This window comes from Ovis aries, chromosome 19 (genome assembly GCF_016772045.2).
Source record: "Ovis aries strain OAR_USU_Benz2616 breed Rambouillet chromosome 19, ARS-UI_Ramb_v3.0, whole genome shotgun sequence".
Classification (NCBI taxonomy): Eukaryota; Metazoa; Chordata; class Mammalia; order Artiodactyla; family Bovidae; genus Ovis; species Ovis aries.
The window spans coordinates 52,194,946-52,215,373 of NC_056072.1; the positions used below are offsets into that span (position 1 = coordinate 52,194,946).

Consider the following 20,428-nt stretch of genomic DNA (forward strand, 5'->3'; position numbering starts at 1 on the left):
TGGGTAGTGTATTCTTGGTTGCAGGTTCTTCCCTTTTGTCACTTTAAATAAATCTTGCCATTCCCTTCTGGCTTGTACAGTTTCTGTTGAGAAATCAACTGGTAGGTTGTTGTCATTTTTCCCTCGTGGCTTTTAATATTTTATCTTTGTCTTTAATTTTTGTCAGTTTAATTACTATGTGTTTTGGTGTGTTCTTCCTTGGGTGTATCCTGCCTGGGACCCTCTACTTCCTGGACTTGGTTAACTATTTCCTATCCCATGTTAGGGAAGTTTTCAGCTGTTATCTCTTCAAATATTGTCTCAGGTCCTTTCTCTCTCTTCTCCTTCTGGGACCCCTGTCATGCAAATGTTGGTGTGTTTTAGGCTGTTTCCTTTTTTTTCATTATCTTTTTCATTCTGTTCTTTGGCAGTGATTTCCACCGTTCTGTCCCCCAGGTCATTTATCCGCTCTTCTGCCTCAGCTATCCTGCGGTTGATTTCTGCTAGTGTATGATTCATCTCTGTTTGTTTGCTCTTTAGCTCTGCTAGGTCTTTGGTAAACATTCCTTACATCTTCTCCATTGTTTTCCTGAGATCCTGGATCATCTTCACTATCATTTTTCTGAATTTTTTTTTCTGAAAGGTTGCTTATCTCCACTTCATTTAGTTGTTTTGCTGCGGTTCTATGTAGTCCCTGCCTCTGGGACATAACTATCTGCTTTTTCACCCTGATTTCCTTGCTGTAATGTGGTTTTTGTTCTAGCTGCTGTGGGATTGTGGCTCTTCTTGCTTCTTCTGTCTGCCTTCTGATGGAGGAGGGTAACGAGCTTGAGTAACCTTCCAGATGGGAGGGAATGGCTGTGGGGAAAAACTGGGATTTGCTCTGGTGGGCAAGGCTTTGCTCAGTAAAGCTCTAATCCAGTTGTCTCCTGGTGGCTGGGGCTGCACTCTCTAGCTGTCAGCTGTTTGGCCTGAGGTGACCCACCTCTGGGATCTGCAGGCTCTATGGTAGGGCTGACGGTGACCTCCAGGAGGGCTCACTCCAAGGGGAATCTTCTAGGACTGCTGTTGCCAGTGCCCCCATCCCTGTGGGGAGCCCCTGCGGACCCACGCCTCCACAGGAGACCCTCCAGCACCAGCCGGTGGCTTTGGTTCAGTCACCTGTGGGTCACTGCTCCTTTGCTCTGGGCCTTGGTACGTGCATGATTTTGTTTGTGCCCTCCAAGACTGGAGTCTGTTTCCCTCAGCCCTGTGGAAGTCCTATAATCGAATCCCACTGGTCTTCAAGGTCAGATTCCCTGGGGACTCCCAGTTCCCTTTGTTGGATCCGCAGGCTCATGTGGGGTTCAGAACCTTCATTACAGTGGAGAACTTCTTTGATATTGTTGTTCTCCAGTTTGTGGGCCACCCACCTGGTAGTTATGGGATTTGATTTTATCATGATTGCAACCCTCCTACCATCTCACTGTGGCTTCTTCTTTGTCTTTGGGTGTTGGATGTCAGGATGGTGGGTCCTGCCAGTCGATAGTTGTTCAACGGCTAGTTGAGATGTTGGTGCTCTGGCAGAGGATGAGTGCGTGTCCTTCTACTCTGCCATCTTAAACTGGAAGCTGGAACTACCCAGCTGCAGTATTTGTGCCTGGAGAATTCTGTGGACAGAGGAGCCTGGTGGACTACAGTCCACGGGGTCACAAAGAGCTGGACACAACTGAGTGGCTAAAACTTTCTGTCTTCTCACTAGTAATCAGGCTGTTCAGATTTTCTATTCTTGATTTAATCTTCAGTTCAGTTCAGTTGCTCAGTTGTGTCCAACTCTTTGCAACCCCATGAATTGCAGCACACCAGGCCTCCCTGTCCATCACCAACTCCCAGAGTTCACTCAGACGTCCATCGAGTCAGTGATCCCATCCAGCCATCTCATCCTCTGTCATCCTCTTCTCCTGCCCCCAATCCCTTCCAGCATCAGAGTCTTTTCCAATGAGTCAACTCTATTGGTTGTATATTTCTAAGGTACTATTCATTTTTTTGTTGTTGTTGTCAATTTTGTTGGCATCTAATTTTTCATAGAAGTCTCTTATGATCCTCTGTGTTTCTATGATATCATCTGCTTTCATTTCTGATTGAATTTTCTCTTTTGGTGAGTCTAGCTAAAGCTGTGTCAGTTTTGTCTTTTCAAAAAACAAGCTTTTGGTTTCATTCATCTTTTCTGTTGTCTTTCTAGACTGTTTCCGCTTTGATCTTTGTTATTTCCTTCCTTCTAAGTAGAAGGCCTCGTTTATTCTTCTTTTTCTGGTTCTTGAGGTGTAAAGTTAGGCTGTCTATTTGAGATAGTTGTTTTTTCTAAGCACAGACCTTTATTATTATAAACTTTCCTCTTAAAACTACTTTTGCTGCATTCCATAAGTTTTGGTATGTTGGTTTCCATTTTTGTATCATGATTTAAAAAATTTTTTTAATTCTCTTTTGATTTCTCTGATGTATTGGTTCTTCAAGAGTTTGTTGCTTACTTTCCACATTTGTGAGTTTTCCATTTTTCTTCCTGTTACTGACTCCTAGTTTCATATTATTGTGGTCAGAAAAGACCCTTCGTTGTTTAGGTATTGGCTTCTTTCTTTGGCTGTGTCAGGCCTGAGTTGCGTTACGCAGGGTCTTCGTGCAGCGCCCAGCCTCTGCCTAGTTGTGGTGCAGGTTCAGTCGTTGCGGCACACGGGCTTAGTTGCTCCTTGGCGTGTGGGATCTTAGTTCCCTGGCCAGGGATCAAAGCTGCCTCGCCTGTATGCAAGGCGAATTCTTTACTGGACCACCAGGGAAGTCCCTCCTTCATTCTTTAGTTTTCTAAGACTTGTTTTCTGGCCCAACTCAGGATCTATCCTGAAGAATGTTCCATGTGCGCTTGAGAAGAATGTTCCGTGTGCGCTTGAGAAGAATGTGTGTTCCAGTGCTGTTTGCATGAAATATTTTGTGCCATGTATGTCTGATGGGTCCACTTGTTCTGGAGTTTAGTTCAAATTCAAATGCTTCCTTATTGATTTTCTGTTTGAACAATCTCTGTTTCGTTGACAGTGGGGTGTAGAGGTCCCCTACTGTTACTGTATTGTCCTTTTCTCCCTTCAGATCTGTTAGCATTTGTTTAGCATATTTAGATATAGTGACCTTTTTTGTCTCTTGTCCCGCTTTAAAAAGTATCTTTGTTGATTTTGTCTTCGTTCATCTTTGGCTGTGCTGGGTCTCCTTCGTTGCGCATGCTTTTCTCTGGTTGTGGTGAGCGGGGGCTGTGCTCTTGTCCTGGTGCATGGCCTTCTCCCTGCGGTGGCTTCTTTTGTTGCAGAGCAGGGGCCCTGGAGCTCACTCTCAGTAGTTGGGGCTCATGGGCTTAGTTGCTCTATGACATGTGGGATCTTCCTGGGTCAGGGATTGAACCCATGTCTCCGGCATTGCCAGGCAGATTCTTTACCAGTGAACCTCCAGGGAAGCCCTCTTGTTAAGTTTTTGTCTGGTATAAGTATAGCCATTTCTGCTCTCATTTGGTTTTCGTTTGCATGAAATATCTTTTTCCATCCTTTCACTTTGAGTCTTTTTGTGTCCTTAAAGTCCATGGGGTCACAAAGAGTTGGACACGACTAGGCAACTTCACTTTCACTTTTCACTTTCATGCATTGGAGAAGGAGATGGCAACCCACTCCAGTGTTTTTGCCTGGAGAATCCCAGGGACGGGGGAGCCTGGTGGGCTGCTGTCTATGGAGTTGCACAGAGTCGGACACAACTGAAGTGACTTAGCAGCAGCAGCAAAGCTAAATTGAGTCTCTTTGAATAGATGATATAGAATGTCATTTGGTTACCTGTTCTAATAAAGTTTCTCCTTGATGATGAAAAAAAAATCTAAATTGAGTCTCTTGTGGGAAGCATATAGTTGGGTCTATTTTTTTTTTTTTAATCCATTCAGCTACTGTATGCTTTTTGAATAGATGGATGATTTAAAGATGTAAAATTTAGAGCAATTATTGATAGGTAAAGATTTACTAGGTCTTTTTGTTGGCTCAGCTGGTTGTATCTTATTATGTTCTGACTGTTTTGTAGTTCCTTTGTTCCTTTCTTCCTCTCTTGATATTTCTTTTTGAATTGATAATTTTCCTTAGTGGTATATATTTTTTTAAGTATTTTTAGTGCCTTAATTGAGGTAAAATTGTCATGCAATAAATGGCACAATATTTAAAGTACAATTTGATGAATTTAACATATATATATATACACATACACATCCTGAAACTATCACTGCAATCAAGATAATATACATATCTATCACCTCCCACAAAAAAAACAATAAATAAAACAGACCCATCTAATCAGCCTGCAATGTAAAGTGAAGAGTTGTATTTTAACAATTTTGTTTGTTTGTTCTTGTTAATTGGAGAATAATTTCTTTACAGTGTTGTGTTGGTTTCTGCCATAAAACAGTGTGAATCAGCATAAGTATACATACGCCCCCTCCGTCTTGAACTTCCCTCCCAGCCACCCCCATCCCACCCTTCTAGGTTGTCACAGAGCACGGTTGAGCTCCGTGTGTTATCAGCAGCGTCCCACTGGCTTCTGTCTTACACGTGGTGATGGACGTGTGTCGGCGCTGCTCTCTCGGTTTGGCCCCCCTCCTTCCCCCTCTGTGTCCACAGTCTGTTCTCTCTGTCTGCGTCTGTCGCTGCCGTGCTGATAGATTCATCGGTACCATTTCTCCAGATTCTGTATATATGCATTGTTACGCAATATGTGTTTTTCTCTTTCTGACTTACTTCACTGTAACAGGCTCTAGGTTCATACACCTCACTGAAACTGACTCAGATTTATTCCTTTTTGTTTACTTTTGTTCCTTTTTATGGCTAAGTAATATTCCATTGTGTATATGTATCACAACTTCCTTATCCATTCATTTGTCAGTGGACATCTAGGTTGCTTCTGTGTTCTGGCTGTTGTAAATAGTGCTGCGCTGGGCATTGGAGTACGTTTGTCTTTTTCAGTTATGGTTTTCTCAGGATATATGCCCAGGAGTGGGGTTACTGTGTCCTATGGTAGTTTTATTTTTAGTTTTTTTCTTAAATAAATCTCCACACTGTTCGCCCTAGTGGCTATATCAGTTTACATTTGTACCAGCTGTGCAAGAGCGCTCCCTTTGCTCTACATCCTTTCCTGCATTTATTGTTTATGGAGTTTTTTATAATGGCCATTCAAACTACCTCACTGTAGTTTTGATTTGCGTTTCTCTAATAATGAGTGGTGTTGAACATTTTTTCATGTGTTCGATGGCCTTCTGTATGTCTTCTTTGGAGAAATGTCTGTTTAGGTCTTCTGCCCATTTTTTAATTGGGTTGTTTGTTTTTCAGATATTGAGCTGCCTGCACTGCTTTTATATTTTGGAGAATCCTTAGTGGCATGTTTTGATCTTGATCTTTTATCTGTCTGCTCTAGTTTTCTGTTTTGTGATTTTTGTCAGGTGTGTAGAAAACACCTTCCAGTGATAAGAATCAATTTTAAGCTAATAACTTTGATAGCATATAAAAATTCTGTGCTTTTCTCTCTTCTTCCACTTTATGTTTTTGATATCACTTTACATCTTTTCATGTAGAAATTATTGTAGCTATAGTGATTTTTAATACTTCTGTGCCTTATCCTTTATACTAGAGTTAAGAGATAACATACCAGCATAATACAGTACTAAAGTCATCCTCAGTATGTGGGAGATTGGTTCCATGACACCCCCCCATCCCTTGTGTATACCCAGAATCCAGGATGTCTAAGTCCCTTGGATAAAATGGAGTAGTGCTTATGTATAAACTTTAAGTCGTCTGAGATTACTTATAATACCGAATGCAGTGTAAATATCATGTACATGGTTGTAAATACTATGTAAATTGTAGCTGGAATAGTGCATATTCAAGGTTTACTTTTTGGAACTTTCTGAGTTTGTTTTCCTCAAATATTTTCAGTCAGTTTCTTGCAGTCTGTGGATGTGGAATTCTTGAATAGGGAGGGCCAACTGTATTTTGAATTTGACCGTGTACTTGCCTTTACCAGTGTGTTTTATATTTCCTTATGTTTTCGTGTTATTAATGTCCGCTCATTTCAGCTTGAAGAACGCCTTTTAGCATTTCTTGTAAGGCAGATCTAGTGATGATGAATGCTCTACACATTCGTCTGACTGGGAAAATCTTTTTTTTTTAATTTATATATTTCTTTTTTGCTGCACTGGACTCTTTGCTATGAGCAAACTCTAGTTGTGGCCAGTGGGTGCTGCCCTCTAGCTGTGCTGGGGGCTTGTTGCTGTGGCTTCTCTTGTTGCAGATGGGCTCCAGGACACACGGGCTCCAGAAGTTGTGGCCGCGGGCTTAGCTGCCCTGTGGCTGTGGGATCTTAGATTCTGGACGAAGGATCTAACCCATGTCCCCTGCATTGGCAGGTGGATTTTTAACCACAGGACCAACAAGAAGGTTCCTGTGTGGGAGAATCTATCTCTCCTTCATTTCTGAAGGATAGGTTTGCCAGGTAAAGTATTCTTGGTTGGCAGATGTTTTTGCTTTGTTTTGTTTTATTGAGATATGGTTGATTCACAATTTGGTGTTAGTTTCAAGTGTACAGCAAAATGATTCAATGTTTTTTATGTATCTGTTCTTTTTAATTATTTTCCCATTTAGGTTGTTTCATAACAACCTTGGTTGGTTATAACAACTTGTTGGTTATCCTTTTTCAGTATAACAGTGTGTGCGTGTCAGTCCCAAACTCCCTAACTGTCCCTCCCACAACCTGTCCTCTCTGGTAACCATAAGTTTGTTCTCTAAGCCTGTGAGTCTATTTCTGTTTTGTAAATATGTTCACTTGTATAATTTTTTAAAGATTCTGCATATAAATGATATCATACCATATTTCTCTTACTCTGACTTACTTCACTTAGTATGACAGTCTCTAGCTCCATCCTTGTTGCTGCAAATGGCATTATTTCGTCCTTTTTAATGGCTGAGTGATATTCCATTGTAATATGTACCATATCTTCTTTATCCATTCTTCTTTTGATGAACATTTAGGTTGCTTCCATGTCTTGGCTATTGTAAACAGTGCTAAAAAGAACACTGGGGAGTGCATGTATCTTTTCAGACCAGGTTTTCCCTGGATACATGCCCAGGAGTGGGATTGCAGGATCTTATGGTAGTTCTATTTGTAGTTTCTTTAGGAATCTCCGTACTTCTTTGTTCCATAGTGGCTGCTTCAGTTTGTATTCCCACCAACAGTGTAGGAGGGTTCCCTTCTCTCCACCCCATCTCCAGCATTTATTGTTTGTGGCTTTTGATGATAGCCATTTTCACTGCTGTGAAGTGATAGCCATTTTAGTTTTGATTTGCATTTCTGTAATAATTAGCCATGTTGAACATCTCTTCATGTGCCTCTTGGCCCTCTGTAAGTCTTCTCTGGAGAAATGTTTGTTTGGGTCTTCTGCTTATTTTTTGATTGGGTTGTTTCTTCTGATGATACTAAGCCACATGAGCTGTTTGTAAATTTTGGATGCTAATCCCTTGTTGGTTACATCACTGGCAAATATTTTCTCCCATTATATGAGTTGTTTTTAATTTTGTTTATGGTTTTCTTTGCTGTGCAAAAGATTTGAGCTTAATTAGGTCTCATTTGTTTATATTTGTTTTTATTTCCATTACTCTGGGAGACGGGTCAAAAAGATATTGCTGAGATTTCTGTCGTGAGTGTTCTGCCTGTGTTTTCCTCTGAGTTTTATAGTATCCAGTGTCACATTTAGATCTTTTATCCAGTTTGAATTTTTTTGTGTGTATAGTGTTAAATAATGTTTTAATTTTATTTTTTTGCATGTGAGTTGTCCAGTTTTCCAAGCACTGTTTGGACTGTCTTTCCTCCATTGTATAGTCTTGCCTCCTTTGTTTAGATTAACTGACCATGGGTACATGGGTTTATTTCTGGGCTTTCTGTCCTCTTCCTTTGATCTGTCTTTGTTTCTGTGCCCATACCATATTGTTTGGATAATTATAACTTTGTAGTGTGGTCTGAAGAAAGGGGGCCTTTTCTTCCAGCTCCATTTTTCTCTGTTAGGATTGCTTTGGCTATTTGGGATATTTTGTGTCTCCATACAAATTTTAAGATATTTTGTTCTAGTTCTATTAACAGTGCCATTGGTAATTTGATAGGGATTGCATTGAATCTACAGGTTGCCTTTGGTAGTATGTCATTTTACCAGTATTGATTATTCCAATCCAAGAACATGATATATCTTTCCATCTGTTTGTGTCATCTCCAGTTTCTTTCATCAGTGTCATAATTTTCAGAACACAGGTCTTTTGTCTCCTTCTTCCTAGGTACAGTATTTTATTCTCTTTGATATGATGGTAAATGGAGTTGTTTCTTGAACTTCTCTTTCTGATCTTTCATTGTTAGTGTATAGAAATTGAACAGACTTCTATGTTTTCATTTTGTAACCTGCAACTTTACCAGATTCATTAATGAGCTTTAGTAGTGTTAGAATTTCCTGTGTATAGTATCATGTCATCTGTAATAGTGACATTTCACTGGTTCTTTCCCTTTTCCAGTTTGGATACCTTTTATTTCTTTTGTCTTTTCTGATTGCCATGGCTAAGACTTCCAAAAACTCTGTTGAATAAAAGTGACGAGAGTGGGTATTCTTTGTTCCTGACCTTAGAGGACATGCTTTCAGCTTTTCACCATTTAGTATGATGTTAGCTGTAAGTTTGTCATAAGTGGACTTTATGATGTTGAGGTAGGTTCCCTCTGTGCCCGTTTTCTGGGGAGTTTTTATTGTAAATGGATGTTGTATTTTGTCCAAAGTTTTCTTTACGTCTATTGAGATGATCGTATAGTTTTTAGTCTTCAATTTGTTGATGTGGTGTATCTCATTGATTTATGGATATTGAAAAATCCTTGCATCCCTGGGATAAACTCCACTTGGTCATGATGTATATAATCTTTTTAATGTATTGTTGGATTTCGACTGCTAGAATTTTGTTGAGGATTTCTGTGTCTGTCATTAGTGATCTTGGCCTGTTATTCTGTGTGTGTGTGTGGTATGTTTGTCTGGTTTTGGTATCAGGGTGATAGTTGGCCTCACAGAATGAGTTTGGGAGACTTCCTTCCTCTGCAGCAGTTTCAGAAAGATAAGTGTTAGCTCTTCTCTAAATGTTTGACAGAATTCGCCTGTGTAGCCATCTGGTTCTGGACTTTTGTTTGTTGAGAGTTTGTTGTTTTTTTTTTAAGGTAGACACGTTTCTTTTTCTCTTTTTTTTTAACATATTAATTTTTTTAAAAACAGTAGTCATTGTTTTGGCTGCACTGGGTCTCTGTTGCTGCACGTGCGCTTTCTCTAGCTGTAGAGAGCGAGGGCTACTTTTCCGTTGTGGTGAATGGGCTTCTCTTGCTGCAGAGCGCAGGCTCTCAGGCCTGCGGGCTCAGTAGTTGTGGAGCACAGGTTTAGTTGCCCTACAGCATGTGGGATCTTCCTGGACCAGGGATGGAGCCTGTGTCCCCTGCATTGACTGGCGAGTTCTTAATCACTGGACCACCAGGGAAGTCCTGTTGGGAGTGTTTTAATCAGAGTTTTAATTTCAGTACTTGTGATTGGTCTGTTCATATTTTCTGTTTCTTCCTGTTTCAGTCTTAGAAAATAGTATCTAAGAATTTCTCCATATCTTCCAAGCTGTCCTTTTCATTGGTGTATGGTTGCTATAATAGTCTATTTTTAAAAAATATATATTACTATAGTTGCCTTATAATGTTTTAGGTACACAGCAAAGTGATTCAGTTACACATATATACATATATTATTTTTCAGATTATTTTCCATTATAGGTTATTAAAGATATTAACTATAGTTCCCAGTGCTATATGGTGAACTTTTGTTTCTTGTTGCATATCTGTTTTTTTCAGTTAGAAATCTAGCATTCTATTCATACTGGGTCAAACTAGTGGAATCAAAATGTCATAAATTTTTTAGTTAGACAAAAATTCATTAGTTTTCTAAAATACATATTATACATGCTATATGTATTTGTATATACTATGCTTGATAAAGGCTTGAGAAAGAATGTAAAAAAAAAGGAAGGGATGGAGAAATTAGAAAACATAAAGGAAATGGAAGCCCTGAATATGAAATAGAAAAAGTGGAACAAACTAGATAAACGTGAAAGATCATCATATAGTCCAGTTGTTTTTAAGCATGGCTGCTCATTAGAAACATTTCTGGAGCTTTGGAGGAAAAAAACAATACCTGGACATTTATATTTTTCAAAAATGTAATAGCCTCTTATGATTCTTTGTATTTCTGTGCTGTCAGTTGTAACTTCCTTTTCATTTCTGATCTTGATTTGAGTCATTTCCCTTTTTTTCTTGAAGAGTCTGTCTAAAGGTTTATCAGTTGTTATCTTTTCAAAGAATCAGCTTTTAGTGTCATTCACCTTTGATATTATTTCCTTCATCTATATCTTTATTTTATTTTTATTGGAGTGTCATTGCTTTACTCCATATCATTTGTTTCTGCTCTGATCTTTATGGTTTCTTTCCTTCTACTAACTTTAGGTTTTGTTTGTTCTTTCTCTAGTTGCTTTTGGTGTAAGTTTAGATTGTTTATTTAATATTTTTTTTCCTGAAATAAGGTTGTGTTGCTGTAAAATACTCTCTTAGGTTTGCTTTGGCTGTATCCTGCAGGTTTTGGATCATTGTGCTTTTGTTTTCGTTAATCACTGGGTATGTTTTGAATTCCAGTTTGATTTCTTCAGTGAGCCACTGGCTGTGTAGTAGCATATTATCTTCTGTGTGTTTGTGTTTTTAATAGTTTTTTTGCCTTGTACTTTATTTCTAATCTCATAGCGTTGTGGTTGGAAAAGATGCTTGATATAATTTCAACTTTCTTAAATTTACCAAGACCTGCTTTGTGATCCTGTTTTTCTTTTGTTAATAAGATGGTTTGTATTATTTTTTAGGCTTCACATGTAAGTGGTATTATATAATACTTGTTTTTGTCTTCCCTTGGTGTGATGTACTCTAGGTCCATCCATGTTGCTGCAAATGGCAATATTTCTTTCTTTTTTTAATGGCTGAGAAATACTCCATTATATGCATGTGTGTAGGGGTATGTGTGTGTCGCATAAAGAACACATGTTCTTTATCCATTCATCTTTTGAGGGGTACTTATCTGAAATGGCAACCCACTCCAGTACTCTTGCCTGGAAAATCCCATAGACTGAGAAGCCTGGTAGGCTACAGTCCATGGGGTCGCAAAGAGTCGGACGCAACTGAGCAACTTTCCTTTCCTTTCCTATCTGTTGTACATAGTACTGTTGAGAACATTAGGGTGCATCTGTCTTTTCAAATTAGAGTTTTCAGCTTTTCTGGATATAGGTTGGCAGATTTCTCTCTCTCTCTTTTTTTTTTTTTTCTGCAGCATTTTGAATAAATCATTTCGTTCTCTCCTGGCCTGTAATATGTGAGAAATCCACTGGTAGCCTTATGGGAGTTTCCTTGTATGTGAGGAATGTTTTTCTCTAGTTGCTTTAAAAATTCTCTTTGTCTTTGATTTTAGGTGATTTCATTATGTTGTGTCTTGAGATCTTTTGCTGCTGCTGCTAAGTCGCTTCAGTTGTGTCCGACCCTGTGCGACCCCATAGACGGCAGCCCACGAGGCTCTCCCGTCCCTGGGATTCTCCAGGCAAGCTGGAGTGTGTTGCCATTTCCTTCTCCAATGCATTAAAGTAAAAAGCGAAAGTGAAGTCACTCAGTCCTTAGCGACCCCATGGACTGCAGCCTACCAGGGTTTTTCCAGGCAAGAGTACTGGAGTGGGTTGCCATTGGATGTCTAAATCTCTTCACAGATTGGGAAGATCTCAGCTATTATTTCTTTAAATAAGTTTTCTGCTGCCCCTTTCTCCCTCTCTCTTCCTCTGGGGACTCCAACAGTTGTTAGGTTGTCTCTCTTCATACCCCATAATTTGTGAAGGCTTTCTTCACTTTTTCATATTTTCTCTTCATTCACCTTAACCTGGATAATTTCAAATGACCTGTCATTGACTTCATGGATTTTTTTTTCTTCTGCTTGATTAAGTCTGTGGTTGGACACAACTGAGCAACCAACACTTTTGTTCATGTATTATTTTTCTGACTTCATTGAATTGTCTGTTTTCTTGCAGCTCAGTGAGGACATCTTTAAAACAAATACTTTGAATTTTCTGTTGGGTAGATTGCAGATCTCCATTTCTTTGGGGTCAGTAATTGAAGAATTACTGTGTTCCTTCGGTGGTGTCATGTTTCATGGAGTTTTCTTACTCCGTGAAGTCTCGTGTTGCTGTCTTTGCACTTGAAGCCATCATCTCTTCCAGGCTTCAGGAGAGATACAGCTTCTGTCAGCCCTGCTAGGGATTTCTCAGAAAATGAAAATTTCATTAGCAGCTACTTGAAATGGTTTTTTAATGGTTATTGAGTTTTAGAATCAACCTGTAGAAAACATATGGGAGATTTTGTAAGAGTTGAAAAAGTGAATATTACATATCTTGACAATCTATGACGATAATAAGCATTAAAATAACTAAAATCAGAACTGCCTTCTGGTACTGTTTGATAGAAGTCCATGTATACCACTTTTATAATTGAAAAGTAATTGCCATTTCAACTCATAAAAGGTAACTTGGAGGTGATACTCCCATTCTTGATTGAGTTATACTTAGATCAAATGGCTTTGTTTACTTTCATGGAGCTGTGTGCTTATAATATGTGCTTTTCTGTAATATTTTATGCTAAACTTTAAAAGTTTACTTAATGTTGACTCAATAGTTGTTATAAAAAGGTTAAAAGTACAGAAAGTTGACTTAAACTGCCTTTGCATGTAAGAATATCACATGGAGAAAAGCAAGCACTGTTAGCAACATTTCTTTCCATTCTCTTGTGCTTTTTTTGACCACGTGGCATGTGGAAGTTCCCCAGCCAGGGACAAAGCCCATGCCCCCTCATTGGAAGTGCAGAGTCTTCTAACCAGTGGACCACCAGGAAAGACCTGTTGTCTGTCTTTTGCCTGTATCCTTTACTTAATTTTTTTTCTGATTGGAAAAGTACATGTTCTCTTTGAAAAGTTGCTAAACACAGTAAGGCCATGCTTCTCACAATGGAGTAACAATATGATTGACAAAATGATGCCAAGGACCATAGTATGGAAAGTTTCATTAATGGCAAAGAACCCAGAAATTTAAGATTTTTAGGTTAAAAATGGGTTCTCAGATTTCTCTGGCAGTTCAGTGGTTAACACTCCATGCTCCCCATGGATGGTGCACAGGTTCAATCCCTGGTTGGGAATTAAGTCTGCATGGCGTGGCCTTAAAACAAACAAGGGAAAATGTAAGGGTTCTGATTTTGCTCAGCATGTGGTAAGCACACAGTACCCTTTGTCTCTGGCTACATGTGTGTTAAGTAGCTTCAGTGTGTCCGAAACTGTGCGACCCTATGGACTATAGCCCGCCAAGCTCCTCTGTCTGTGAGATTCTCCAAGCAAGAATACTGGAGTGGGTTGCTGTGCTCTCCTGCAGGGGATCTTCCCAGCCCAGGGATCAAACCCAGGTCTCCCGCATTATAGACACATTCTTTACCATCTGAGCTACCAGGGAAGCCCAAAAAACTAGAGTGGGTAGCCTGTCCCTTCTCCAGGGGAACTTCCAGACCGAGGAATTGAACCAGGGTCTCCTGCATTGCCGGCAAATTCTTTACCAGCTGAGCTACCAGGGAAGCCCATTCTCTCTGCGTCTCTTACATCTCCTGCATTGGCAGGCAGGTTCTTTACCACTAGTGTCACCTGGGAAGTCCTGGCTAAATACACTTAAATGACTAGGGCCGATGGCATGGACCAGCGGTTGGAAAGGAAACTGTTTTTGTTTTTTCTCTCCATAGAGTATCTTCTAGCATGGACTCAAAGGTAACCCAGAACCTGGAACTGGACACTAGGTTTAGACAGAATTCCAAGAGAAGCCTGTCCTTCTAGGCTGAGGAGTGAGAATGGGATTTCTTAAGAGATTGGAGGGTAGGGATGCAGGAGGAAAGTCTGGTGTCTTGTTTGTTTTCTTCCCTTCCATTTTCTCCTGCTCTTGTCCCCCATGAAATTTTGTGGTGGTGAAGGCAATAATGACATTGGCAGCCAGCAGGGAGAGGAATCCTTTTATTTACAGGGATTATGGTCTCAAGAGCATGGAGAAATTTGCTGATTTTGTTCTCAATTCTTACTACTTGACCTGGGAAGCAATCATAGTTGTGGGAGGTGCTCAGCAGTAGAAAGAAATGAAATTCTTTCCTTTCTTGCCAGTAGACCCACTAAAGGTCCTCTGGGAGCTGGAATGTCTTGGAGAGGTTGTAAAGAGGAACGTCAAAGTCGCTCAGTGATGTCCGACTCTTTGCAACCCCATGGACTGGAGTGGGTAGCCTTTCTCTTCTCCAGGGCATCTTCCCAACCCAGGGATCAAACCTAGGTCTCCCTCATTGCAGGCAGATTCTTTACCAGCTGAGCCACAAGGGAAGCCCAAGAATACTGGAGTGGGTAGCCTATCCGTTCTCCAGCGGATCTTCCTTACCCAGGAAGTGAACCGGGGTCTCCTGCATTGCAGGCGATTCTTTACCAGCTGAGCTGTCAGGGAAGCCCTGTAAACAGGAAGGAACTCAACAAAGTGAACCCGTAATACCGTGTATGAACTCTTAGATTCTCCTAAATATTATCTGTGCATTTGACCCTAAACAGCACACCAGAGGCTAGACTGCTGCCCAAGTCATGTGCCGGAATCTGCGCAGTACGCTTGAGACAAGTCAGAATGATACCGCAGGGGCTTTGAAATGATCTGGTGTTGGAACCACAGCCCAGGGAGAGAGGATAGGATTTGTGGACTGGACTTAATCAGGGAGATTGCTGCTAAAACAAAAATGTGCACTCGCTTCAGCAGCACATACACTGAAATCGGGACAATACAGAGAAGATTAGCATGGCCCCTGTACAAGGATGACATGCAAATTCCTGAAGTATTTCATCTTTTTTTTCCTTAAAAAACTAGGAATAGAACTACCATATGACCCAAAAATCCCACTACTGGGCATATACCCTGAGAAAACCATAATTGAAAGAGACACATGTACCCCAGTTTTTGCTGCAGCACTGTTTACCATAGCTAGGACATGGAAGCACCTAGATGTCCATTGACGGATGAGTGAATAAAGAAGTTGTGGTACGTGTGTACCATGGAATGTTACTCAGCCAGTAAAAGAACACGTTTGAGTCAGTCTTAATGAAGTGGATGGACCTGAAACCTGTTACACATAGTGAGATGGGTCAGAGAGAGAAGGACAAATACCACATATCAATGCATATATATGGAGTCTAGAAAGATGGTACTGATGAACCTGTTTGCAGGGCAGCAGTGGATACACAGACATAGAGAACAGACTTTCGTGGACCCAGTCGGGGAAGGAGAGGGTGGGACGAATTGAGAGAGCAGGATGGAAACATATACACTGCAATATGTGAAACAGTTAGCTAGTGGGAATTTGTTGTATGAGGTAGGGAGCTCAAATCAGGGACTCTGACAGCCTGGAGGGGTGGCTTGGGGTGGGAGGGGGGAGGAGGTTCACGAGGGAGGGGGCATATGTATACCTTTGGCTGATTCATGTTGATAATGGCAGAAACCAACACAATATTGTAAAGCAAATATCATCCAATTAAAAACTAAAAAAAAAACCCCACCATTTTCTATTGGACTTGAACAAGATCCAGAATACTGTAGCATAGTATCCAAACATTCAAAGTTACTCCACATATAAGCAATCAGGAAAATCTTATCATCTCCTAAGGGGAAAAGACAGTCAACAGATGGCCGTCATGACATAATAGAGATGTTGGAATCAACAAAGGAATTTAAACTATAATTATTAGTTAAAACCTGGCTCTAATACTTGAGGGTGCACATTCTTTTTTATAAGTTTGTTTATATTGGCTGTGCTTTGTCTTTGTTGCTGCGTGGGCTCTTTGGTTGCGGCAGGTGGAGGCTACTCGCTGGTTGTGGCGCACAGGATTCGCGTCGCAGAGGCTTGTCTTGTAGTGGAGCACGGGGTCTGTAGGTGCAGGTTTCAGGCGTTGCGGCTCCCCCGCTCTAGAGCGCAGACTCCATAGTTGCGGCATATGGGCTTAGTTGCTCCGCAGCTTTTGGGATCTTACTGGACCAGGGGTCAAACCCATGTCTCCTGCGTTGGCAGGCAGATTCTCTACCCCTGGACTACCACATTATTCCTCTCGACGGTGAGCATTTCTGAAACAAATGGAAAGATAGACACTTACATTGGAAGTTTTATAACTGAAACTATATTTAAAATTGATTGAGTGAACTCAGTGACAGAATAGAGATATATTAAGAAGTCAGTTAACTTGAAGGTAGAAGGGTAAAACGTATGTATTTGAACATCAGGTTTTTAAAATAAACTGAAGGAAAATGAAGGGATCTTCAGGGGCCCATGGGAAAATAACAAAATGTTTATCTTTCATGTTATCAAAGTCTCAGAAGGAGTGGAGATGGAGTGCAGTAAAAGTGTGTGTGGACATTATAGGAAGAAAGAAAGATGTTTCTTTTGCAGTTGACATGATATTCTACTTAGAAAATCCCAAGAAATGTACAAAAAAGACTGGAACTGATTATCGAGTTCAGCACAAATGCAGGATACAAGAGCAACATATTGAAATCAGTTATATTCCTTTGTACTAGCGATTAACATGGGGAAACTAAAATTGAAAACAGAACCAGTCAAAAAAAATTGGGTGTAAATCTAATAAAACATGTACGACACTTGTACGCTAAAAACAGTAATGATTAAAATAATACAGTAATGATTAAAGAGGGAGTTCCTGTGAGGGGTTACGACTCTATGCTTCCATTGCAGGGGACATGAGTTCAATCTCTGGTCAGGGAACTAAGATCCCATAAGCTGCAGTGCTGCCAAGGGCGGGGGGTGGGGGGTGGAATAAAAGATTAAATAAATAGAGATATTTTGTTCATAGGTTGGAAGACTAAACATAGGAGCAACATCAATTCTTCTCAAAATTGATAATGCAAGTTTATTGTAATTCCTATCAAGATTTTTTTTAGACATAGACAAGATTACTCTAATATCTATATGGAAAGGCAAAGAAACTAGAAAGGGTAAAACAGTTTTGAAGAAGAGTAAAATGAGAGGAATCTCTTTACCCATTTCAAGACTTTAGAGCTACAGTCATCAAGACCTCGTGGTGTTGGGGGAGGGATGGACACACAGATCAGTGGAACAGTTTAGAAAACCTAGAAATAGACTCACAAGTACAGCCAGTTGCTTTTTGACTGAATGTTTGTGTCCCGCACAAATTCTTATGTTGAAACCCTCAGTGTGATTATATTAGGAAGTCATAGCCTTTGGGGGGGATAGTTAAGTCGTGAGGGTGGAGTCCTCATGAATGGGAACCTGCCCTGGTAAATGAGGCCGCAGAGAGCTCTGACTGCCTTTTCTGTCATGTGAAGGCACGGTGAGAAGACGGCGTCTGTGAACCAGGAGATGGGCCCTCAGCAGCAGCTGAACCTGCCAGTGCCTCGGCTTGGACTTCCTAGACTCCAGAAGTGGGAAGAGTAAATATTTATTGTTTAAGCAACCCAGTGTATGCTATTTCTGTTGTAACAGCCCAGAGGGCTAAGACAGGTGCCAAGGCAATTCAGTGGAGGAAAGGTAGTCTTTTTAAAATGCGGTGTTGCAACAATTGGTTATCCACGGGGAAAAACAAAATGCACACCTAACCTCACATCTACACAAAAAAGTGACTCACATGTTTCATAGAATTAAGGTGGGCTCAGACAGTAAACAATGGCCTGCAATGCGGGAGACCCAGATTTGATCTCTGGTTCCAGAAGATCCCCTGGGGAAGGAAACGGCTGAAGAATTCTATGGGCGGAGAAGCCTGGTGGGCTGTAGTCCATGGGGTCGCAGAGAGTCCAACACCACTGAGCCACTAATATACAAGAATTAAAAATTTTAGGAGAAAACATCAGAGAAAAATTTCAGAAGTAAGGCTTCGTGAAGAATTCTTTTTTAAAATTTTTTTTTTTGTCTATTGTAGCATTTTAATTTTTTTCCCTTTGACTGTGCTGGGTGCTCATTGTTTTGCATGGACTTTCTCCAGTTGCGGCGAGCAGGGGCTACTCTGCACGAGCTTCTCATCGCTTCTCATTGTGGTGGCTTCTCAGGTTGCAGAGCACAGACTCTGTAGAGTGAAGGCTCCAGTAGTTGCGGTGTGCAGGCGCTAGGGTGCGTGGGCTTCAGTCGTTGTGGCGTGTGGCCTCAGTAACTATGGCTTGCAAGCTCCAGAGCGCCGTCTCAGTGGCTGTGGCCCACTGACTTAGTTGCTTCTCAGCATGTGGGATCTTTCCAGACCAGGGATCGAACCTGTGTCCCCTGCTTTGAAAGGTGGATTCCTATCCACTGCACCACCAAGGAGGTCTGGTGAAGAATTCTTATACATGGCACCTAAAGCATGACCCATAAAGGGGAAAATAAATTAGGATAAATAAAAGAATTTTTAAGAAGACAGGTTACAGATTTGAAGAAAATATTTGTGAACAACATATCTGGCAGGGACTTACATCTAGAATATCTAGAATATATTATATAAGGAAATCTCAGCAACTCCTAAATACCTAGTGGATCAAAGAAGAAAGTACGTGAGGCATTAGGAAATACTTCTGAGATGAATGAAAACAAAACAAAAATTCACAAATACAGAAGCTGTGGGATACAACTAAAGTTGTATTTAGAGGGAAATTTACAACTGTTAGTGCCTGTATTAAGAAAGAAAAAACAGATCAGTAACCTTAAGAAACTAGAGAAAGAAGAAAAAGAAGCTAGAAAAGAGAAAAATAAACCCAAAACAAACAGAAGGAAGAAAATAATAAAGACTAGAGTGTAAACACATGCAGAGAGACTAGGAAGATAGTGAAGTACATAAAAGCTAGAGTTTGTTTTATTAAAAGATCAACAGAGAATAAGAGGAAGCTCAAATAACTGGAATCATTACAGAAAGTGGGGACGGGACGGGACCACCAACCTTCAGTAATAAAAATGACTATAACACTATGAACAGCAAATATTATGCTAATAAATTCGATAGCCTAGGTGAAATGGACAAATTTCTGGAAACACAAACTAACAAAATTTATTCAAGAAGAAATAGAAAATCTGAATAGACTTGACAGATAAAGAGATTGAGTTAATAGTTTAAAAACTTCCCACACAGAAGGAAAAAGCCCAAGATCAGATGGCTTCACTAGTAAATTCTGTCAAATCTTTAAAGAAGATTTAACTAACTTTGACTGGACAGACTTTTGTTGGTAAAGTAGTCTCTGTTTTTTAATATGCTGTCTAGGTTGATCATAGCTTTTCTTCCAAGGAACAAGTGTCTTTTAATTTCATGACTGCAGTCACCATCTGCAGTGATTTTGGAGCCCCCCAAAATAAAGTCTCTTCACTGTTTCCATTGTTTCCCCATCTATTGACCATGAAGTGATGGGACTGGATGCCATGATATTAGTTTTCTGAATGTTGAGTTTTAAGTCAACTTTTTCACTCTCCTCTTTCACTTTCATCAAGAGACTCTGAAGTTCCTCTAGGCTTTTCGCTTTCTGCCGTAAGTGTGATGTCATCTGCCCATCTGTATCTGAGGTTATTGATATTTCTCCCAGCAATCTTGATTCCAGCTTGTGGTTCATTCAGCCTGGCATTTCACATGATGTTGATGTATTCTGCATATAAGTTAAATAAGCAGGGTGACAATATGCAGCCTTGATATACTCCTTTCCCGATTTGAAACCAGTCTGTTGTTCCATGTCTAGTTCTAACTGTCGCTCCTTGACCTGTATACAGATTTCTCAGGAGGCAGGTAGGGTGGTCTTGTATTCCCATCTCCTGAAGAATTTTCCACAGTTCATTGTGATCCACACAGTCAAAAGCTTTGGTGTAGTCAATAAAGCAGAAGTAGATGTTTTTCTGGAACTCTTGCTTTTTCGATGATCTAGTGAATGTTGGTAATTTGATCTCTGGTTCCTCTGCCTTTTCTAAATCCAGCTGGAACATCTGGAAGTTCACAGATAATGTACTATTAAGCCTGGCTTGGAGAATTTTGAGCATTACTTTATTAACGTGTGAAATGAGTACAATTGTGCAGTAGTTTGAACATTCTTTGGTATTGCCTTTCTTTGGGATTAGAATGAAAGCGGACCTTTTCCAGTCCTGTGGCCACTGCTGAGTTTTCCAAATTTGCTGACATATTGAGTGCAGCACTTTCACAGCATCATCTTTTAGGATTTGAAATAGCTCAACTGGAATTTGATCGCCTCCACTAGCTTTGTTCATA

The 20,428-nt window shown here is 40.3% G+C and overlaps 1 protein-coding gene and 1 non-coding gene across 17 annotated transcripts in view; both read left to right on the forward strand.

Moving 5' to 3' along the window:
- Positions 1-20,428, forward strand: part of SCAP (SREBF chaperone) — a 100,028-nt gene that overhangs the window by 26,244 nt on the left and 53,356 nt on the right. For 5 of the 16 annotated variants that reach the window (XM_060402598.1, XM_042236324.1, XM_060402599.1 and 2 more), the window contains one exon: positions 17,550-17,654. The exons of the other annotated variants lie outside the window; for them this stretch is intronic. The gene's annotated coding sequence lies outside the window, so the exon portion shown is untranslated. The remainder of the gene's footprint in view (positions 1-17,549; positions 17,655-20,428) is intronic. 16 annotated transcript variants of the gene reach the window in all.
- On the forward strand, positions 14,940-15,048 carry LOC114109466 (U6 spliceosomal RNA). The gene has a single exon (XR_003586152.1). It is a non-coding gene; the product is annotated as a U6 spliceosomal RNA (small nuclear RNA).